The following is a 21922-nucleotide window of genomic DNA, read 5'->3' on the forward strand; positions in this document are numbered from 1 at the left end:
TAAGACATGCACACAAACACCCATCCATTTACTTTTTTGTGTGTGTTTCTTTTTTTTTCCATTTACTTTTAAGGAGAATCAAATGTAGACCCACATAAATGATCTTAATTTCTTATAATAAGGCAGATTTGATTCTTATTAGGTTTGCTAGTTGTTGCCTCAGAGTTTGCTTACAGATGTAAAAGGAATGATAGTTCAGGGAAAGAATATAAAGACGTTTAGTCACTGGGCAAGACCACTGCATCAACATTAACGCTGAAACACTGAACTGATGGGAACTTAGCCCAGTTCAGCTCTGCTCACTCCACTAGGCCACAGGCAAGCTTGTCCACGTTTCTCTGCCTGCCCCTCCATCTGATCCCTCTGCTTGCAGTTCTGAGCTCTCGGAGCTCAGCCTTCCCTTCTCCTGTGGGGGAGGTGGCTGCTCTCAGCCTGCCACAGGGGGGCCCTCCAGAAAGGCGTTGGTACAGAGAGGTGGGGCTCCTCCCCAGGTCCCAGCTAGCCCCACCCCTTCTGGGCTCAGCCTGGTGGTCTTTAAGAGAGATATTCGCTGCCTGACCTGCCTGCCACTTATACTGGGAACCCAGTCCAGCTCACTGTCCCAGGCATGATGCGGGTCCCAGCGCTGCTTCTGGTTTTCCTGGCTCCTGGTAAGTGTGTTGCCTGAATGTTGGGGGGATTCTTCTGTGTTTTGTGGCAACGGTGTGTGTGTGTTGCGGGGTGGGGGGTGATCATACTAAGAAATGGTGTTTCCTCTCCCTCATTATTTTTTGTTGCTTTTCCAATTTCAGTCACGCAGGTGTCTTCCAACACGGAAGGGGAGAAGATGTCAATCACTAAGGTGACTGGGTCGTCTGTTGAAATCATTTGTGATCTTATTACCCAAACCCTCAAATATATCCACTTGTACAAGCACCAGGAGGGCACAGCTCCCCAACGCCTTCTTTACTATGACATCTCTTACTCAAAGGTTACGTTGGAATCAGGAGTCAGTGAAGGGAAGTACAAAGTTTATAAAGAGAAGAGCTATACTTTTGCAATCTCAAACCTGCAAGAAAGTGATTCTGGAATGTACTACTGTGCTGCCTGGGAGAAGCACATTGGTTTAGACTGCCTTTACACTGCACTGGAAATTTTGCTTGTCACGGCCAAGCACAGCCGTGATACACAGTATAGACCAACCCTTGCCTCACTCACTGCCCCCAATTCTCTTTACTCTGAAGGACGAGAAATCCTGAGTTCAATGCCCATTCCCCAACATTTATATTCAGTTACTACTCACCCCTCCTCTCAGAAACCACATTTTTCCTGAAAATAGGTCACCACCTTTAGGCCTCAGGCAAGCAGCTGCCAGGTAACATATTCTTTTAGCTCCCCTAGGAGCTAGTGGAGTCTATTTCACCTTCTCTTTAGGACAGACAGGGCACCTCGGATTGATCTGTTCCTGGAGATATTTAGGAGAATAGAATGAAATGATTAGCTATACTGAATCATTTATCTAGTCATTATCCAGAGCAGATGGCAGGGAATGAAGCACCTACATTATTCAGGATTATGAAGAATGATGAAAAGATGGAATGAAAATTTGGACTTTCTGAACCTCAAGCTGGTATCTGATTTATATTTTGAACAAACTGATATTTTCCTTACATCACCAACCAGGGCATGGCCGACATAGGGAAAGCGTAGGAAAAAGGTGATTGCTGTAGTTGGGCTAACCATTGTATTCTTCTTACACCTTCTGTTCAACCCAGAGCCAGAACTGTTCTGTTTTAAACAAGCAAAGCCAGAGATTCTTTCCACCCTCCCTCCTACTTTGATATGACCAAATCCCAAACTGGAATGAGACTTATCAGATTATATTTTTCTCAACAATTCATCTGAAAAAACAATTTGGGTCAACAACCAGACAATGAGTGGTATCTATTTCAACTGAAAGGTCAATTAAGAAAGGGGTGAGGCTTTCTTATTGGGTTAAATTTAAGAACATAAATTAATACTGAAGTACAGAAATGCCAGATTCATATGTACATGTCTCTTTTGTACTGGATCCTTCAAATTTCTATCGGAACAGTGTTTCTTAAACTGTGGTCCATGGACCACTTGTATCAGAAATACCTGGATTTGCGTAAAAGTGCACATTCTGGGTTGCATTCAACACCATGAACACAAATCTTGGACTGACAGCTGGAAATGAGACTTCAATAAGCTCCACGTGAAAGTGAATGTTGCTCAGTCGTGTCTGACTCTTTCTGACTCCATGGACTATACATTCCATGGAATTCTCCAGGTCAGAATACTGGAGTGGGTAGCCTTTCCCTTCTCCAGGGGATCCTCTCAACCCAGGGATCCAACCCAGGTCTCCCGAATTGCAGGTGGATTCTTAAGCTCCATAGCTGATTCTTATTCAAGTTGATTTATAAGAACTGCTGTGCTAACAGTAACAGATAAAGTGATATGTCTCCCTCTGAAATGGGCTGATTCCCAGCCTGACACAGGAAAGCATTCTAGAATATTGCTCCTGGGCTTGTCTCCAACCCAGAATCCCTCCTGTTCTGTTGCACCCTGGATGCTTCTGCTCTCCCTGGTCACCACACTTCTCATGAGAATCCCACAACCACAAGTCAAAGTTTCAGGTCCTTCTCACTTCTGTGACTGCAGAGAAGAAGGGATTGGATAGTAATGGAGCCAATTTGAACTTGCCCCTCTGGACCAGGAACCATGTATTTTAACTATTTCAGAACTTCAGAAAGCCTGAAACATAAACTTACTGTAATTTATATTTTTCCAATGTTGCTCTGCACATTTATTTCTTTGATCTGCTTTGAATTCAAATTTTGGGTATGGGGGTAATGTAGAGAACTCACTGCAGAGAATATTTTATACAACAAATTTTTCCTGAAATCTGAGTTATAAGACTTTTTATGAGAAAAAGTAGGCATAACAACTGTATTGAGCCAAAGAAAAGTATCAGGATGGAACACAAAGACATGCCCCTTGATTATCACATTTGGTGCTGCTGGAAAGGACAGAAATAGTCTCCATAGGTGGCAGAAAAAGAGAGTAGAGGACTTCCAGCTCAGTCATGGGCACTGAATTGATAAGTTGGTTTGACCACTTTCTTTGCTGGAATTCTTCACTGAAATTCTTTTGGACACATTCCTGACCTCACTGGTAACAGCCTGAGAGCTGCTTAGAAATGGAAAATCCTTTGTGATAAGAACCTGAGCATTAGGGTGTATGGTGTGACTAAGAGGTCATTTTGCCTGAGCTGGGAGAGGACAAGTTCATGGAGGAGGCGGCCACCACATTAAAAAAATTCAAAAGTGAATCAAGGATTTTTGGAAGCAGCTGTACAGAGTGTTAATTGACTTACTGTGCGCAGTTCAAAAACTGTGTTGGAGCATGTCCCTTTCCACCTATGACACCCCTTTTTTCTAATATATGTAGGTACCCACACAAGACATACAGCAACCTTATTAAATGTTCTCAGCTTCAGTCTCTCCATTAGTTAAAAGGATGTAATAAGCGTTCCCATGTTGTAGGATTGCTGGAAGATTTATTGGGTTAATACTTATAGAGAACTTAGACCTGTGCTGATCACACACTAATGACCATTAGTGCTTGTCATTGTTATCTGTAGCCTCAGCCCTGACTAAAGAGGGTATTAGTGAGACAGACAAGAGTCCTCCATGATGAGCTTTCCTCCCAGGAGTCACTTGGAGCCCAGATAACTGAAAGACAAAACCACAGCCTTGGCTGAGATATGCCCATTACTCTCTGCTTCCTCTCTGCTGCCAAAAGCATTCGGCAAGTGCTGAGCACCAAGGAGGTGCCAGAAGTCTTAGTGGAGTTAGAAGATTTAAATTAATATGTAGCTGAATAAGAAAGGGCTTCCGTGGTAGATCAGCTGGTAAAGAATCTGCCTGCAATGTGGGAGACCTGAGTTAGATCCCTGGGTTGGGAAGATCCCCCAAAGACGGGAAAGGCTACCCACTCCAGTATTCTGACCTGGAGAATCCCATGGGCTGCAGTCCATGGGGGTCACAAAAAGTCAGACACAAGGGAGTGACTTTCACTTCACTAAATAAGAAAATGAGAGGGTCTACTTTTGTCACACTTGGCATGGTTGAACCAGTAAGAGGGGTCAGTAAAACTGCTTCTGGAATCGTTTCCTACACTGAAAGAATAGGTCTTTGGAGAAGAACATCCCAAAATTTCAAGCTTCCTGTATCTTCCTTGGCACAGGAACAAATAGAATATTTGCACCCAGCTCGCTCTTTACCCTGGTTTGCTGTGAGGTGATTGAAATCTTCCTGAAGGACTTGGATAGGATGTCTCCCTATAATCTTGACCATGAAGCTCCACCACACAGAGTGTGTATTGGGATATTAAAACATCTTTTTCTTTACTTTCAGCATTAATAATTTGAATTTTCCCATGTGAATACCTTAGAAATTCTGAAAAACATGTTAATATTTATGGTACCAGCCCTTCTGTCCATCCTCACTGTCACTACAGTAACCTGGGTCCTCAGACGCCTCTCAGTGACTTATGGTGACCGTCTCTGAAACATGTCTGCTTTCCCTGGGATTGCTCCCCTGCCCAATTCACCTACCTGCACTTGATCTTCCTAAAGCTCAGAGCTGATTAAGTCACTCTCCTCTCTACAGTCTTCAGTATCTTCTCGTAATTAATTCTTTTTAAAAAAATAATGATTTGGAAATGCTGTAGAAAGGAAAGATTGTCTACATTCTTCTTTCTTAGAAATTAAGTATGCCTCCTGTTCTCTTGTCACTTTTCTATTCCAAGTTTCTCTACCCAAGGACCCAATTAGTTTCCTGCTTGTTCTTTCTAGCTCACGCCTCTAGATGCTTTTAAATATAAATCTAACATATGGTGTTTGATAGAAAGCTATTTTTGTTTTCAGAACAAATAACCAATAGTTCAAGTCTAGTTTTAAAATAACCTATCATTTCTCCAACATTTAAACATGCTTTTGTAGTAGTTTTATTTCAGTATATACTTGGAGTATTGGCTGGAAGATTTCTGTTTCATTTATGTCTCAATATTCCTATATCCTTATCACATTATTTGCAATAGCAGATGAGGTTTGCTATGCCAAATGTCTATTCATTGTTATTCTTAGAAAATAATAGCTTACTCCCCAACGCTTATACCATAGAACAAAAACAAAATATTTTCTTAATTCTGATTGGAATTATAAGCATATACATGAATTTAGGAAAGATTAACATCTTTATGAGTTTGAGTTTTTCTTTCACAACTATGATATATCTTTCATTTATTCAGGTTTAATTTTAGTGCCCTTTACTAATATCTAATACTCTTTCTTTTTATAGTTCTTGTATTTCCTTAAAAGTTAATAAACGATTAAATAAATGATTTTACAACTTTGTACTTACATTTTGCATTTTATTATTCAAAACTTTTATAAATTTTGAAATATATACAACTCCCAAAGCTCCTGAGAATTCAACTCATGGTCTTAGAATAAGAAAAAACAGATCACAAGGTATCAGAGAGGTACTGAGTAAGTATCATTCAAATCTACATAGGTGCAAAGAGTATTTGACAACTGAAAGCACGAATAACTTAATTTTTAATTACAAAAAAAATGTTTTAAACAAAATATTCATCCAGGTCTCTCTTCCTCTTCTATTATGTTGAGGGATGTGAGCCACTGTGAATGAGCAGTTGCCCACCATGTCCTCTTTTTACTTTCTTCCTCAGGGCAGAAGCAATGCCTGCTCCCTGGACTAAAGATGGAACCAGGCAGATCTAGCGATGACATGGAAATAGTCAGGGCCTGTCCTCTCTGGGGCCTGGCGGATGGTCAGCTCATCTGTGCTCAAAGGAATACTCAGCTGCTTCTGGCAACTTCTTTTTCCCATGATCTAGGATGAATGGTTTAAGATTACACAACAGCCTCCAAGAGACTACTTTCTTTTATTTATTTATTTATTTAATGGAGATTAATTTTATTTTATTTTATTTTTCATTTATTTTTATTAGTTGGAGGCTAATTACTTTCAACATATCAGAGAAATGGATATTACTTTCAAGTTTTAGTTTCAATAAAGAACAAAGGAGAAAAAATTCTGCAAATTTCTTTCTTTATCCTAAGAAAAATAAGTTATCACAGGACTTATTTTCTCACCGTGTGTTGGCATGGTAAAGAATCTTGTTGCCCAATAAATGAAGAACTTTGCTCACATTTCACAAATACACTTGTGATGGTATATTTGCATTTTCAGTTACTGAAATCCTTTCAGAAATACATTCCCACATTGCTAACAGACTGGCCCTGGTCATTGTGAGAACAGAAGACTTTATCTGATGCATTTTCTGAGCAGTTTCAACAGAGTTGAACATCTGGAAATTAAAAAAATAAGTTTTAATTCTTTGAATCCTTTTCCTGGAAACGTAGAAAAGTAGGTGAGTAACCAGTTGGTGCAAACTCTTCTTTTTCTCTTTTTATTTCTTTCATCTATTATCTGTATTTTCAATGATTTCTCCTCCATGGAAAACAAACATTTGGGTCCATTTAGGTGAGGAAAACTTGTAAAACATCAAATGCTCTAAAACCTATGTTCAAAGACTTCCAAAACAATCCAGAAGACCAAATTGCCAGGACAAACTGCTGTCATGGCCTGAAGCTTAGAAGGCTGAGACTTTTGTAGGAGCTTTAATCAGTGTGACAGTTCAGGAAGGAAAAAAATATTTGGAAAAGTGACTGAGCTCATGGTAGCTCCCCCTTGTAAGTAACTCTTTTTCTAATTTTACCTTGGTTATAAAAGACTGACAGATTTTTTTTTTTTAATTAATATTTCTTTTATCTGACTGTCACATTCTTGGCCTCAGCATAAGAATAGCAATTCTGTAGCTACTGGTCATTGTGTAGGGAAACTAAATTACTTTGCAACTAATTTATTCTCTGTTTGGATGTAGACTGAAATTCTCCTTTTAAAATACACACACACACACACACACACACACACACTCACGACTAAGATTAGATAGTAAAACATTTTACTTTATTGTTTCATTTATGTTTCAATATTCTTACACCTTTAATATACTATATCATTATGTTGGTAAAAAGTTATTGGTTCAAGTGTCTTTTCTTATAGACAGTATATTGAGAAATATTTTTCTTAATTATTTGTCCTCTAGAGTTTGAAATAAAGCACAGTGCTCCTATCTCAAAATAACCTTTAAAATCTATATTATTGGTTTTCCTCTCATCCCTAAAATCAGTGCATAAAAATTCATACAGAAAAAGACTATAGATATTGATAAATTCCACTTAACTTCTTGGAGAGAACCTGAGATCAGTTGAAATTCCAGCAGTCACATATCTGGTTACACTGCCTGGATATGGACCAGTTTCATGGAATTTGTGAGCTCAATGAGCCATTTCAGCTCCAAAGTCCACGAAAAGGGTCTGCATGGTTGGGCATCCTCATTTGCTTATTCTCTCAACAAATATTTATTGAGGACATTTTCTGTGCTGGATGCTGAGATAAAAGGGTAAACAAGACACAGATAGAACAAGTCCTAATGCTCAAACAGCTTCTAGTCTAGGAAAGCATTCTAGATTCTGGCTTGGTTGGGACCCATGTTCTATGGTGTGTAGCTCAGAGGCAGGAGTTCTTGAACTGACTAGTTTGTTTCTCTTCCTAATTGGTGTAATAGTTACTATGTTTCATGGAAGCATTTGAGGAAATCTTCCTAAACCATCCTGTTAAATATTTTAATATTAGAGACTATTTTCTGAGGGCCAGACACCATGATAAGTAGTTTCAGTGCTTTATCTCTTTCCTCAACAGGAATTTTCTTATTCCCACTTTGTTGGTAAGGAAATAGATTTAGAGAAGTTCCGGTACTTGCTTAAAATTATATGACAGGTTACATTGCAAAGTTTAGGATCCAATAGAGACTTGTCTATTCTAAAGTGCATGGTCTGTACAATTAAGTCATGTGAGAAATGTTTAAGTCATATTTTTATATTCTGAGTATTAACTGTTCCTAACAGTAGGAACCACTGTTTTCCAATTAGCTCATAAGATGTTTTACTACTGATGTGTGAAAACAATGCTTCTACTTCTAATCATGGCACTAAAATGACTTCCCTTCCCCCTAAAAAGTTTATAGAAGTCATATTGAATATAGATTTATTAAATATTCAAAATAGGATTCTTAGTGTATCTCAACAGAATGACACCATTGCATTGAATTTTCTTTCTGTTTTGGCATCATATTTGTCAGAAATATTGAAGCTTTAAAAGAAATGGAGCATTTGTACTAAACTTCATTGTACATAGATGTGTGGGATGGAGGGATGGGAAGGAGGTTCAAGAGGAAGAGGATATATTTATACATGGGGCTCTCCAGGTGGTCCTAGTGGTAAAGAACCCGCCTGCCAACGCAGGAAGGTGGTTCTGATCCCTGGGTCAGGAAGATCCCCTGGAGGAGGTCATGGCAACCCACTCCAGTATTCTTGCCTGGAGAATCCCATGAATAGAGGAGCCTGGCAGGCTACTGTCCATGGGGTCGCAAAGAGTCAGACATGACTGAAGTGACTTAGCATGCAGGCACATGGCTGATTCACTGTGCTGGGCAGCAAAAACTAAAATAACATTGTAAAAAATTACACTCCAAAAAAGGTCTGTAACAACTCATGTGGTCTCCTAAATGAGGACTGGATTCTGGAATGAAGCTACTTTAGAATCGTTTTAGATGCTTACACCTCAACACACACAAATCACAAAAATACCTGGAAAACATATTGAACATACATTTATTAAATGCTCAAGTATATTATTCCTATAAATATTCCTTATTGAAAAGTAGAGGCACATTAACTCCGCATCACACTCTCAGCAAAGAACTGACTTTATACAGGAAAGCTTTTGAAAGGAGATTTTAAAACATACAGGCAGAATGGTAAGAAAAGGTGAAACCCTACTCCCAACTGATGTGAGACAGAAACAGATGTAAGCCAAACAGCCCAGGAAGAGAAGGGACAACTCTTCAGTTCTCGACACATTCATACTGTATGTCGTTTGCTGGGAGTCACCTCTGTGTCAAGGTAGCAGGACCAATTACTCTCTACATTTCTGTAAGTATTGAAACAATATAGACACAATTTTAAAACAGGCACAGTTCTTTTTAAATTCTGTATATTTTGTATCCTTATCAAAGAATTAGGATTTGTAAATACATTATCTGATTCCTCTTGCCATATTGGAGTTAGAACTTACTAAATTATCAACCCCAAGAGCAGAAAAGGAAACAAGCTATAATGCACAAACTATTATTTTATTTAAACTGTTAGTTTCCGAAATCTACTTGAGAAGACTTAAGATAAAAAACATAGGTACAGACCATGGCAAAAAACTAGATCAAAGTCACTCAGGGAAGTAGAATGAAAGAGGCCTGTGATGACCTAGCAGGAAGCACAGGATAAGATTTCATTCTCAAAGGTAGGAAAGGTATGTGTCTGTTCTATCTCTATAAAAAAAAGTAAGCAAAAAATGTAAAAGTTGAAAAATGTAGTGGAATAATAGTTATAATTAACTTTGATGTGATAAGGAAGCACACCAAATTTTACAATAAGATATGCTTTTCCTACCATAAAATTAGAAAGGGACCTCAATGCTGGAGTCTTTTGTAGGAAAATGAAGAAAAAGGGGAACATTGACTTCAATATCTATTTTACAAAATGGAAGAAATCAGTTCAGTTCAGTTGTTCAGTTGTGTCTGACTCTTTGCGACCCCGTGAACCGCAGCACACCAGGCCTCCCTGTCCATCACCAACTCCCGGAGTTTACCCAAACCCATGTCCATTGAGTCGGTGATGCCATCCAACCATCTCATCTTCTGTCATCCCCTTCTCCTCCTGCCCTCAATCTTTCCCAGCATCAGGGTCTTTTCAAATGAGTCAGCTCTTCGCATCAGGTGGCCAAAGTATTGGAGTTTCAGCCTCAACATCAGTTCCTCCAGTGATCCCCCAGGACTGATCTCCTTTAGGGTGGAGTGGTTGGATCTCCTTGCAGTCCAAGGGACTCTCAAGAGTCTTCTCCAACACAACAGCTCAAAAGCATCAGTTCTTCGGCTCTCAACTTTCTTTATAGTCCAACTCTCACATCCATACATAACTACTGGAAAAACCACAGCCTTGACTAGAGGGACCTTTGTTGGCAAAGTAATGTCTCTGCTTTTTAATATGATTTCTAGGTTGGTCATAACTTTCCTTCCAAGGAGTAAGCATCTTTTAATTTCATGGCTGCAATCACCATATGCAGTGATTTTGGAGCCCCCCAAAATAAAGTCAGCCACTGTTGCCACTGTTTCCCCATCTATTTCCCATGAAGTGATGGGACCGGATGCCATGACCTTAGTTTTCTGAATGTTGAGCTTTAAGCCAACTTTTTTGCTCTTCTCTTTCACTTTCATCAAGAGGCTTTTTAGTTCCTCTTCACTTTCTGTCATAAGGGTGGTGTCATCTGCATATCTGAGGTTATTGATATTTCTCCCGGCAATCTTGATTCCAGCTTGTGCTTCTTCCAGCCCAGTGTTTTTCATGATGTACTCTGCATATAAGTTAAATAAGCAGGGTGACAATATACAGCCTTGATGTACTCCTTTTCCTATTTGGAACCAGTCTGTTGTTCCATGTCCAGTTCTAACTGTTGCTTCCTGACCCGCATACAGGTTTCTCAAGAGGCAGGTCAGGTGGTCTGGTATTCCTATCTCTCAGAATTTTCCACAGTTTATTGTGATCCACACAGTCAAAGGCTTTGGATTAGTCAATAAAGCAGAAATGTTTTTCTGGAACTCTCTTGCTTTTTTGATGATTCAATGGATGTTGGCAATTTGATCTCTGGTTCCTCTGCCTTTTCTAAAACCAGCTTGAACATCTGGAAGTTCACGGTTCACGTATTGCTGAAATGTGGCTTGGAGAATTCTGAGCATTACTTTACTAGAGTGTGAGATGAGTGCAGTTGTGTGGTAGTTTGAGCATTCTTTGACATTGTCTTGAAATAAACCCAGTTCATGCCTTTGGTGCATCAATAGTACAATCATCATAAAATTTAATGTCATTCATTTGGTGACCCTGCAGAGAGGGTCAGGCAGGTAAGGTATTGGTGATGAAACGTGACTGTCCACTCACCCACAAAAATTTTGAATTTGAGTTACTTGTCTCTCTTTAGCTTGCTTTATCCCACTTGGAGAGAAAAACGGTATTTAAATGTATGTTTTTTGTATGTCCTGTAGAGAGATCATCATAGTTATCTGGTCTCCTTTTGTATACTCATTCCCACCATACCACCTATCCACCCTAAAATATGTTTCCCTACGATAGAATAAAAGAGATTTTTAAAATATATTTTTTCCACCTTTTAAAATTTATTTTATAATTGGTGGAAAATTTCTTTACAATGTTATGCTGGTCTCCGCCATAGAACAACACAAATCAGCCATAATTATACACATAACACCTCCCCTCTTGAGCCTTCCTCCACTCGCCTCGCCCCCTCTTCTAGGTAATCACAGAGAGCCAAGCTGGATTCCCTGTGTCAAGTAGCAACTTCTCACGAGTTATCTATATTGCACACGGTAGTGTATATATGTCAATTCTACTAATAAAAGAGATTGTTTAAAACTGTGTTCATGAATGTTGGAAGCCTTGATATGTGGCAGTTAAAAGTCACAGTTCACTTTAACATGTGGAGAAAGAACAAAGGCCAACATGTAATCTATCCTCTGTTATTTAGTAGCTAGGACGTTTTTCAAGTTACATGATGGCTTGAATTTCTCTTCCCATTGAAAATAAGAACAACAGTGACCACTCACCATCTACTGCAGATAAACAGCCAGGCTGTAATTCAATGGCAACTTTTCTTCCTTTTACCATGTGCTGGGTTGTTTCAAGTCACACAATGTTTGTATTTATCTAGCAACTCTTTTTAATGACTACTTTCTTTTCCCCTACAGATAGAGACCTTGATGTAGGCATGCCCCCCAAGCCCACTATGTTTCTTCCTTCAATTACTGAAATCAACCGCAATAATGCTGGAACATACTTTTGTCTTCTGGAGAATTTTTTGCTCATGTTATTAAGGTTTATTGGAGAGAAAAAAATGGCAACAGAGTTCTGCCATCCCAACAGGGAAACACCACGAAGGCCACTGATACATACTTGAAGTTCAGCTGGTTGACCATGACTGAAAAATGCATGGAGAAAGAACACATACATATCATCAAACATGAGAAAAATAAAAGAGGAAAAGATCAGGAGATCTTTCTTCCTTCAGTTAGTCAAGGAATGTGTTTATACTGAATGCAGCCTCCCAGAACATTTTTTGATGAAAAACAAATACAAATCTTTTTTAAAATGTTGAGCTATGTCCTTACAGAATGGAAAAAGTAGAGTTTGAAGTTTAATAAAGAGATAAATGTGCTTAAATATTACCCATCTTAATTTCATCAGCCAAAATATTAAGTTTATAATGATGCCTTTTAGGATTGTTATATGGTTTAAATAAACAATGTATATGGAATCACCTATAGTGTTCTTAGCATACTTGTTCAGTCTCGCAGTTGTGTCTGACTCTTTGCACTACTATGGACTGCAGCTCGCCAGCAAAGCACACAAAAAGAAATTCCACTGTTGTTGATCTTACGTGATCAGGAAGTAAGAAGAATTATGTCTTTTATGAATATTCTGCTTATCAAGCGAAGTCACCTCATTTCAATCTTGCTTACTCAAACTATATCCAGAAATGCGTATTGTTGACAAAGTGGTGTTTGTATGAGAGAGTCAGATTGCAGCTCAATAGGAAGTGGAATAATTCGACTACTGTACTTTTGTTATGATCCATGGTCTTACATTTTCAAGATTTGTGTTTTATATACCACCATAAGGTAGAATTTTGTAAACAAAAATGGGTTGAGGCTGAAGTGTAGAGACTTACATTCTATATAATGAATGTATTTCTTGCTAATGGAAAATTCCTCGCACAACTCTCACTGCAGCGCTAGCACACACCAGGCCTGAAGGGACGTGTGGATGAACACACTGGGGTGAATTCCTCTTCCAGGATGATGTCCTACAGCAAGGAGTATATGGCCTTTCTGTAATCACTCAAAAGTGTTCTGAATCACTTACAGTCCTTCATATGAACACGACTGCCCAAAGGTCCCAGAGGGCCCATAAGAAGGAATCAGTTTGGACTTTTCCCTCTGATTAAAGACCCTTTTTAAACAGTGGGAAACATGCCCAAAATATAATAAAATGTACAGAGACTTTTGCACTGAGCCATCCATACTTCTGAAGTAAGTTTCTCTGACCCTTAGTCTGTCCAAATACTTGCTTTGAACATTTTGTCCTGGGACTGCAATGAAGAGTAAGTGAAGTAATGACAGTGGAAATGCTTGCTTTCAAAAACATAACAGGTGTATTTATTCATATATTCATTGTGGGTTTTTTTGTATCTTTTATAAGACTCTTTAAAGTAAGATTATAAAGTAGCCCTGAATCTTTATTTCTGTGGCTAAGAAATAAAGGGGAAGCAAACAAAGTGCTGGTTTAGTATAACTATGGACTTAATTGTCCTTAGATTTTAAGTTTTCTAGTGATCAGAAAAAAATAAGAATTCAAGTTACTTTCATAGTGATGATTATCATAAAGAAGAGAAGGTTTGGGTTATAATGTGTTACACTTGGCACTTAATTGATCAGACAAATGTTTCCCACAGGCTACTCATGGCAACAAAGTGAATGAGGTCATTTCAGTTAACTTCATTCTGCAGCAAATTTCTAAGGAGGAACCCAGTTGACTTTTGTGACTCTGTGTTCCTCTATCCAACAAACCATTATCTATACAGAAAATGTTTTACTTATATGTATGCCTTTTTAAAATTGCAAATAAATACAATTCTTGCCTCAGGTTTTTAAGAGTCAGGGGATTATAAATGTGATTTGACCTATTTTTCTGTCCTTTAAAAAATTCCACTGAAATGCCAAGCCCCCGTAATAAAATTGTCATTGCTAAGAATACTTGAGATATATAGAAGAGAAGGTTTTAGTGTCCACAGTGGTGGAATTCTGTTTTCTTTCTATAGAGCAATTTCTTACATTTCTATGTTATTTTCACAAAGTACCTTCCATATGTTTTGTCTCATTTAATCCCCCACCGTGATCCTTGGAATGCTGACTCTGCCGTCACTGGTATGACTCTCAGCAAGTTACCCTCTAATTCTTATTCCTGTTTTGTATTATGAAATCTTCCAAAATACAGTTCACTCCAGTGTCACTGGGACAAGACATTGCATGTGAAGTATTTAAATTAGTGCCTGGCACAGTAATAATCACTCAATGACTATTAGACTCTCAATATTGTTTTCTTTATTCCCACCCATACCACATCTGTAGAACCTTGTGCAAGAGTAGCTGATAATGGGAATATGAGTGGTATAGAAAGTTGTGGCTGGTTGTTTATTTTTCCCAGATTGGAAATTTGCTTGAGCCAGACTCCTTCAAACATGAGATTCTATTTTAGTTTCTGGGATCAGATGAGTTCATTTTGATGCTGAATTGACCTACTGAATTGCACAGAATCAGACCAACTATTCCTAGATTATAGGGCTCTTATTTTTAATGAATGTTTCTTTGTCAGCAGAGTATATACTTATATGTGTGTGTTACAACAACACATGTATAAACCCATGTGCACACTGTCAAATAACAGGCATGAAAGGTTATTAATAATTGTTCTCATTTCTTGTAGTTGTCACTTCAATTGTCATTACTACTGAACTTCCAAATAATGGTTTGATGATGAAAGTGGTAAGTTTTTGTATATGTTTGCCTATAAGTTAGGCTTCAGTAATTTTTCCCTTCTGATTATTTTCCCTTTTGAAGTTTTCCTGGCTTAAAAGGCAACCCACTCCAGTATTCTTGCCTGAAAAATTCCACGGACAGAGGAGCCTTGTGGGCTAAAGTCCATGGGGTCTCAAAGAGTAGGACAGGACTGAGCAACTGAACAAATTAAAAAAGACCAATTATCTGCAATTGTGGGGTTCATCATTGTGAAACTTTTAATGACTCCTCTTTTGTTTCTCTGTCAGGAGAATATATATATATATATATATGTATATGTATATATAAACAGACGTATGTATACAGACACACATGTATATATACAGGCATATGGACAGATTCTAAAATAATAGGCAAGGGTGACTGATAATATCTGATCTCATTGCTTCTAGAAGGCACTGATGTTTATTCTACAAAAGCTGTCTAACACAGGAAAATGGTAAGTTTTTGAATATATCTGCATTCATTTCATCCTCTAGCCTTCCCCCCTCCTAATCAAATTATCTTTTTAACTTCCCTGGTCTATAGTGGGAAAGACCAATTATTTGTGGATTTGTGGGGCTGATATTTTTAATCAGTATCTCTCCTGACTCTTTACTGGCAAAGTATATACATTATATATATATACACACACACGTAGATTATACATGCTAAAATATGTAGATTATGAGTGTGTATATAGACACACACACATACATTCATATCACAGTGTCAAAAACTAGGTATGAACAATAAACTAATATTTGGTCTTCTTTCTTCCAGAAGTCACTGATGTTCATCCTACAAAAACACGTCTGAATGATGGAAACAGTAAGTTTTGTCTATGTTTGCCTTCATGTCAGGCTATAGCACGTTTTTTTTTTCCTCTGGATAAACTTAAGTTTTGAACTTTCTTGGTTTAAGGCAGAAAAATCAGACTGTTTGGATTTGCAGAAATAGGCTGAGTGATATTTTAATTCAATATACTATCATTTCCTAGGACCCATCTTAATACAATAAATGCTGGTTTTGGTGTGAGTGGACTGTAAATTAGAGGGTATAGTGATAGGCCCTGAATTATCTAAACAATGGGTTTCATTCATTAGTGTGGCTTTGTTTCTTTTTTAAAATTATTTTTAATTTTTTTCTTTCTTTTCTATTTTTTAAATTATGAAAGTACAATAACACATTAACAGGAGACTTGGAAAATACAGAACAAACTTACATATAGTTTCACTATATATTACAGTTATTTTTTAAGTAGATAAATTAAGATTTTAGTTGGAATTTCAATATCAAAGTCTAAAAAATTAATAGAATGAATATACAGAAAAGTAGGAGGATATGTAGATATGAAAATCATTATGAACCAACTCAACGTAATTAAGATTTATATAATTTTCAAACAGCAGCAGGATACAAATTCTATTTCAGTTCCCATAGACTATAAACCAGGAGACACTGCAACATATCTGTGGACATGAAGCAAGACGCAAAAGTTTCATAGTTTTGTACTGAAATCATACAGAGTCTGTTCTCTTATCACTGTGGAATTATGTTATAAATCAATATCAAAAGATGTTTGAAAACAGCCCACATATTTTCTAGTGCATGCTAAGTTATGTTCAACTCTTTGTGACCCTATGGACTCACCAGGTTCCTTTGTCCATGGGTTTCCCCAGGCAAGAACACTGGAGTGGGTTTTCATGTCCTTTGCCAGGGTATTTTCCTGACCCACCAAGACAGTGGCACCCCACTCCAGTACTCTTGCCTGGAAAATCCCATGGACGGAGGAGCCTGGTGGGGTCGCTAAGAGTCCATGGGGTCGCTAAGAGTTGGACACGACTGAGCGACTTCACTTTCACGTATTGGAGAAGAAAATGGCAACCCACTCCAGTGTTCTTGCCTGGAGAATCCCAGGGATGGGGCAGCCTGGCGGGCTGCCATCTATAGGGTCACATAGAGTCGGCCATGACTGAAGCGACTTAGCAGCAGTAGCAGCGGTGATTGAATCGTGTCTCTTGTCTCCTGCATTGGCAGGTGGATTCTTTACCACTAGCACCACTTGGGAAGCCTCATTTTCAAGGGCAACATGACATTTACCAAGAGAGATCTTTGATTAAGTCATTGAAAGCCTCAATAAAGTTGAAAGACTGAGAAAACAGAGAAGGTGATTGTAGAGAAAGTGAAAGAAAGAAAGAAAGTGAAGTCAGTCAGTAGTGTCCAACTCTTTGTGACCCCATGGACTGTAGCCCACCAGGCTCCTCCATCCATGGAATTTTCTAGGCAAGAATACTGGAGTGGGTTGCCGTTTCCTTCTCCAGGGGATCTTCCTGACCCAGGGATCGAACCGGGGTCTCCCGCATTGCAGGCAGACGCTTTTACGGTCCTAGCCGCCAGAACAGAAAGCATTTAAATGAGAAATTAATATCAAAATGAGAGATTGATATCCAAGATACTTTTAAAGCCCCATGGGTTTGGAGATTAAATGTCTGCTTTTAAATTATGAGTGTATCTAAGAAGTGTGTGACTTTGCTTCTAATGACTGGGAAAACCTGATTTCTCTTTGCTTCTAGATATTTTTCATCTGTATTCAATGCTAGTAGCTAATACATGAAATCTGACACTAACTGAAACCTTCTTATACACAAGGTGCTGTGCTGTCTCTTGCATGCGTGTATTTTCTGCGTAATCCTCGTTAAACTCCCAGGAGGTGGTATAATATTTCCCCTGCACCCACGTTATTGATGGGAGCAAGCTATTATAATTAAGCCCCTTGAACAAAGCCACACAGCTACATCTGGGGATTCAACCCAGGCCATCTGAATAAATGGTTTATACACTTACTCAATTCCCTCTTCCTCCTTTATGATATAGGTATAGAGCAAGAATCCCAAAGCCCAGGCCCTGAGACAGGATGGCCTGTGGGCAAGGGTGTAAGTGCATGGGCTTCTTGGCATCACAGACTGAAATTTAAACACCAGTTCTTTTCTTTATTAGCTATATGAAAAACAGGTAAATCCCTTATGTTTTCTGAGCAATGTGTTCCTCTTTTGCTATTAGGGAACAGATTCCTTGGGGATTCTCAATCCTTTTGCCAGATCCCCAGATTGGGAAGACAGATGTGGGGCCTAGAACCTTCACAAAAGTGTGAGAACTTCTTTGATACTATTGTTCTCCAGTTTGTAGGTCACCTACCCAGTGGGTATGGGATTTGATTTTAATGTTATTGCACCCCTCCTACCACCTCATTGCAACATCTCCTTTGTCCTTGGACCTGGGGTATGTTCTTTTGTGCATTTCAACATCCTCCTGTCTGTGGTTGTTCAGCAGCTAGTTGTGATTTTAGTGTTATTTCAGGAGAAGACAAGCTTACATCCTTCTACTCTGTCATTTTGGGATAGTCAACACATTGGAAAAGTCCCTGATGCTGGGAAAGATTGAGGGCAGGAGGAGAAGGGGGTGACAGAGGAAGAGATGATTGGATAGTACCACCAACTCAATGACATGAGTTTGAGCAAACTCCAAGAAACAGTGAAGGACAGGGAAGCCTGGCATGCTGCAGTCCATGGGGTTGCAAAGAGCCAGTCATGACTTAGCGACTGAACAACAATAGGGAACAATCACACCAACTCAGTTATTAGAGAGATAAGATCACATATGTAGAAAGTCTTCCACAAGGTATCCATTTAGCTAGCACAGAATCAGAACTAGTTGGTGGCCCTTTCTCCCCACACGAAGGTTCTTAGTGAATTTAGATGTTCTGGCTCTGGTCCTGCTGACCCCTCCTCCATTCCCAGTATCAGGGGGCCCGGAACTCAGCTAACACCTGACCTGACCAAGGGCAGTGAGTTATGAGCCTGTCACTTCCTGAGATCCTTTCCATACCAAATGCTAGTGATTCTGGAGTTCTGACTCTTTTGAGATAAAGTGTGGAAAAGGAGAATTTCCACAGGAAGAAACTCAGCCTTATAGTTAATTGAATAGACAAGTCATGTCCATCATCATTGTTGTTAATTAGTTTTTGACATCATATATTTCTTGCAAAACTTCAAAGGAGAGTAAGTGCAATTTTCCTATAACATGACAGCTGTGATGTTAGACATTGAAGAAAAACAGGTGAGTGAGGCTTGAGCTCCTAAAATTTCAGGGACCTGGGACCAAGACTTTGATCCATTATTTACAGTATCCTCTTACTAAAAGCCCCTGTCCACACGACTGTGAACCCCACCTGATTTCCATGGTTTGTTTTCTTCTTAGGAATCTCACTGATGCACAGTATATAATGGTTCAGATACCAAATCAGCAATTTAACTTCATATTTATACTTAACTCTGATGTCTGGAGTATTTATTGCACGTGGAAATGCAGGATTACAGAGCAGCTAAGGCTGTGTTCTTCAAAGTCATGTTGCTGCAATTGAAATGTGGTTTCTGGTACTTTTTAAATGTAAGCCATCAGGAAAATTATTTCTGTGTTCAGTTTACTGGTAAAATGGGATTGAAATTAATAATAACTAAATTTGGTTATTTTAAAACTTAAATAAAAGTAGAATTTTACATACAAAGCTCACAGAATAGGTGTTTGACATTTGATTAGTGGTTAATGAATATTACCTATTATTCTTACTCAGAGATGTGGTGGGGGCAAAAACAGGCTAAATGCTATTTATCAAAAATATTTTTTTCTATTGGACTCATTCATTAAAAGCATAACCTTGCTTTTTAATATTTTGGGAGGATCTAGTGAGTTTAGCTGAGGTTGTTGATTGATTTGAATTGTCAAGTGGGTTCTGCGTTGGTCTGGCGGTGACGGTGCTCATGGTGTTTGTACTTGTTTCTTTGGGGTTTGATGGTGCAGAGGTGTCACTAGGTTACTGGAAATTAATAGTTGTGACCACTGTTTCCATTAATATATCCTATTCTCTCAAAAGAACACTTGAAACTAACCAAAATGACTTCTCCTAGATACCCTGCAGCTACAGCTCATGAACACCTCTGCCTATTACACCTACCTCCTCCTCATCTTCGAGTGTGGCCTATTTTGTCATCATCACCTTCTCTGTGTGTTTAGAAGAGGCATCTGCTGTGATGGAAAGAGCTTGTGACAGAGGGGACCACGAAAGGGTCAATTTTCCTTCATCATCTATCCCTAAAATGCTCTACTTTCTTGCTGGGTTTGGATTGTCTCAGTTCATAGGTGTATTTATCTATTATGTCATTTTTAGGTAATAATTTTTCAAGCCATTGGGCAAACAGAGAGTTTGACTCTGTAACAAGGAATTCTGCCATTACTTGGGGCAGGGCCCAGGGCTGGTCCGGGGAGCCTCTCCCACCACTGTCCGCACAACCTCAGCAGCTGCTCCCACCCCCGAATCCACAGGCCTCCCAAGGACAAATAGCAGGCAGCTCCCCATCTCCTCCATCAGCGCATCCACCCAGACCATGACCCTGACCCTCCCTGCCCCACACCCTGGAGCCGCCAGCTTTGTTGCTTGAGCTCTGAACTTTAATTTTCATAATAGGCATAAAATTTAAAAATATATAAAAAGTCTGTGTGTACACTAATTTCATGAAATCCAATCAAGATAAGAAACAGCATGACAAACATGACGAATTCAGCATGGTTATAATAATGGTCAATACCGTGTTTCTATGTCTAAGTGATTATGGTCTTTCTTTGGGGCACTGGTTCCAAGGGGAGTCACAGCTAAAGGAAGGGGCCCATCTGGTGACTTCTCTTTCAGAGTCACCAGATGCAGACTCCTTGGTTTTGGACATTCATTTGGAGATACTGTGACACCCAGCATACTTTGCACTGTGTGTGCTCAGATTGTGCTGGAGTCTCACAAACACTGCTTGCTAATCCTCACATTAACCCCATGAGAACTGCTCCAGCACCAGAGGAGCTTCAGGTGGAGGGTAAAGCATGCAGACTGTGGCCTTCGAAGGCCTGCATTTGAACCCTGGGCCTGTTTTAGGATCCGTGTGACCTCAGCAGGACTCTGTGAGATCCTATGCCATCATCCCCCCATCTGTGCAATAAGTTACAGAACCCTGTCTCCTGGGGTGTGTGGAATAGACGAGTCAGTGATGCTTGATCCATGCAAGTCCTCAACACCAACTAGTTTCTACTGTTGGTATGTCTACTGTAGAATCAGTAGGTTCCACACAAACATGGAGCCACTAAGAATCATCTCTAATTTCGTTTCCTTCATGCACAGGTTAGATGTGGACAAAATAGGGATTCAGTTACTATCTTTCACCAGGTAATCTCATGAACCCTCTAAGAGACCTTGAAGGAAGGTACAGTTATAGTTCACAGTTTAAAGATGGAAGAGGTGGAGTTATCTGCTCACTACAACCATTTTGTAAGTAGTAATTATTTAGAGCCGAGTTTCTCTGATCTCTGTGCCTGTATTTTGTTACCGCATATCTCTAATTCATTCATAAGAAGGAGGTCCCAGAGAGGCTAGGAAACACCCAGGGTTAAATACAGAGCGGTGCAGAGTCCACATGGGCCAGGTCTGCCTGACTTAAATCCTGCTGCTTTTTTCAGTGTATCAGTGGCTCTGTTATTAAAGCTGTGAATAAATGATTGCATTGCTAAATAAATAAATAATACATGTCTACATGCTCAGTTTCTAGGTCATGTTTGACTCTTTACAACTGCATTGACTGTAAGCTGCCAGGTCCTCTGTCCATGGGATTCTCCATGCAAAAATACTGGAGTGGGTTGCCATTTCCTTCTCCAGGGGGTCTTCCTGACCCAGGGATCGAACCCATGTCTTCTGCATTGGCAGGTGGATTCTTAATCATTGAATCACTAGGAGAGCTGAAGTAATACATAGATAATAATAGTAAATAGATAAATAAATAAAAAGTAATTAATCATATAAGAAAAAAAAGTTACCAGAGTCAGAGTTCATCACAGCCCAGATATCAGACTTTTAAAATCTCCCTCAATATTAAATAACTCTAACATGCAGTCAGGTTGAGGCATCAAGTGACTGAAATAGTTCCAGCGTTGCCAG

General features: G+C 39.1%; 1 pseudogene; it reads left to right on the forward strand.

Moving 5' to 3' along the window:
• LOC133073039 (T-cell receptor gamma chain C region DFL12-like) lies at positions 1–19996 on the forward strand (annotated as a pseudogene).
• The last annotated feature ends 1926 nt before the right edge of the window (positions 19997–21922 follow it).

This window comes from Dama dama, chromosome 18, assembly GCF_033118175.1.
Source record: "Dama dama isolate Ldn47 chromosome 18, ASM3311817v1, whole genome shotgun sequence".
Classification (NCBI taxonomy): domain Eukaryota; kingdom Metazoa; phylum Chordata; class Mammalia; order Artiodactyla; family Cervidae; genus Dama; species Dama dama.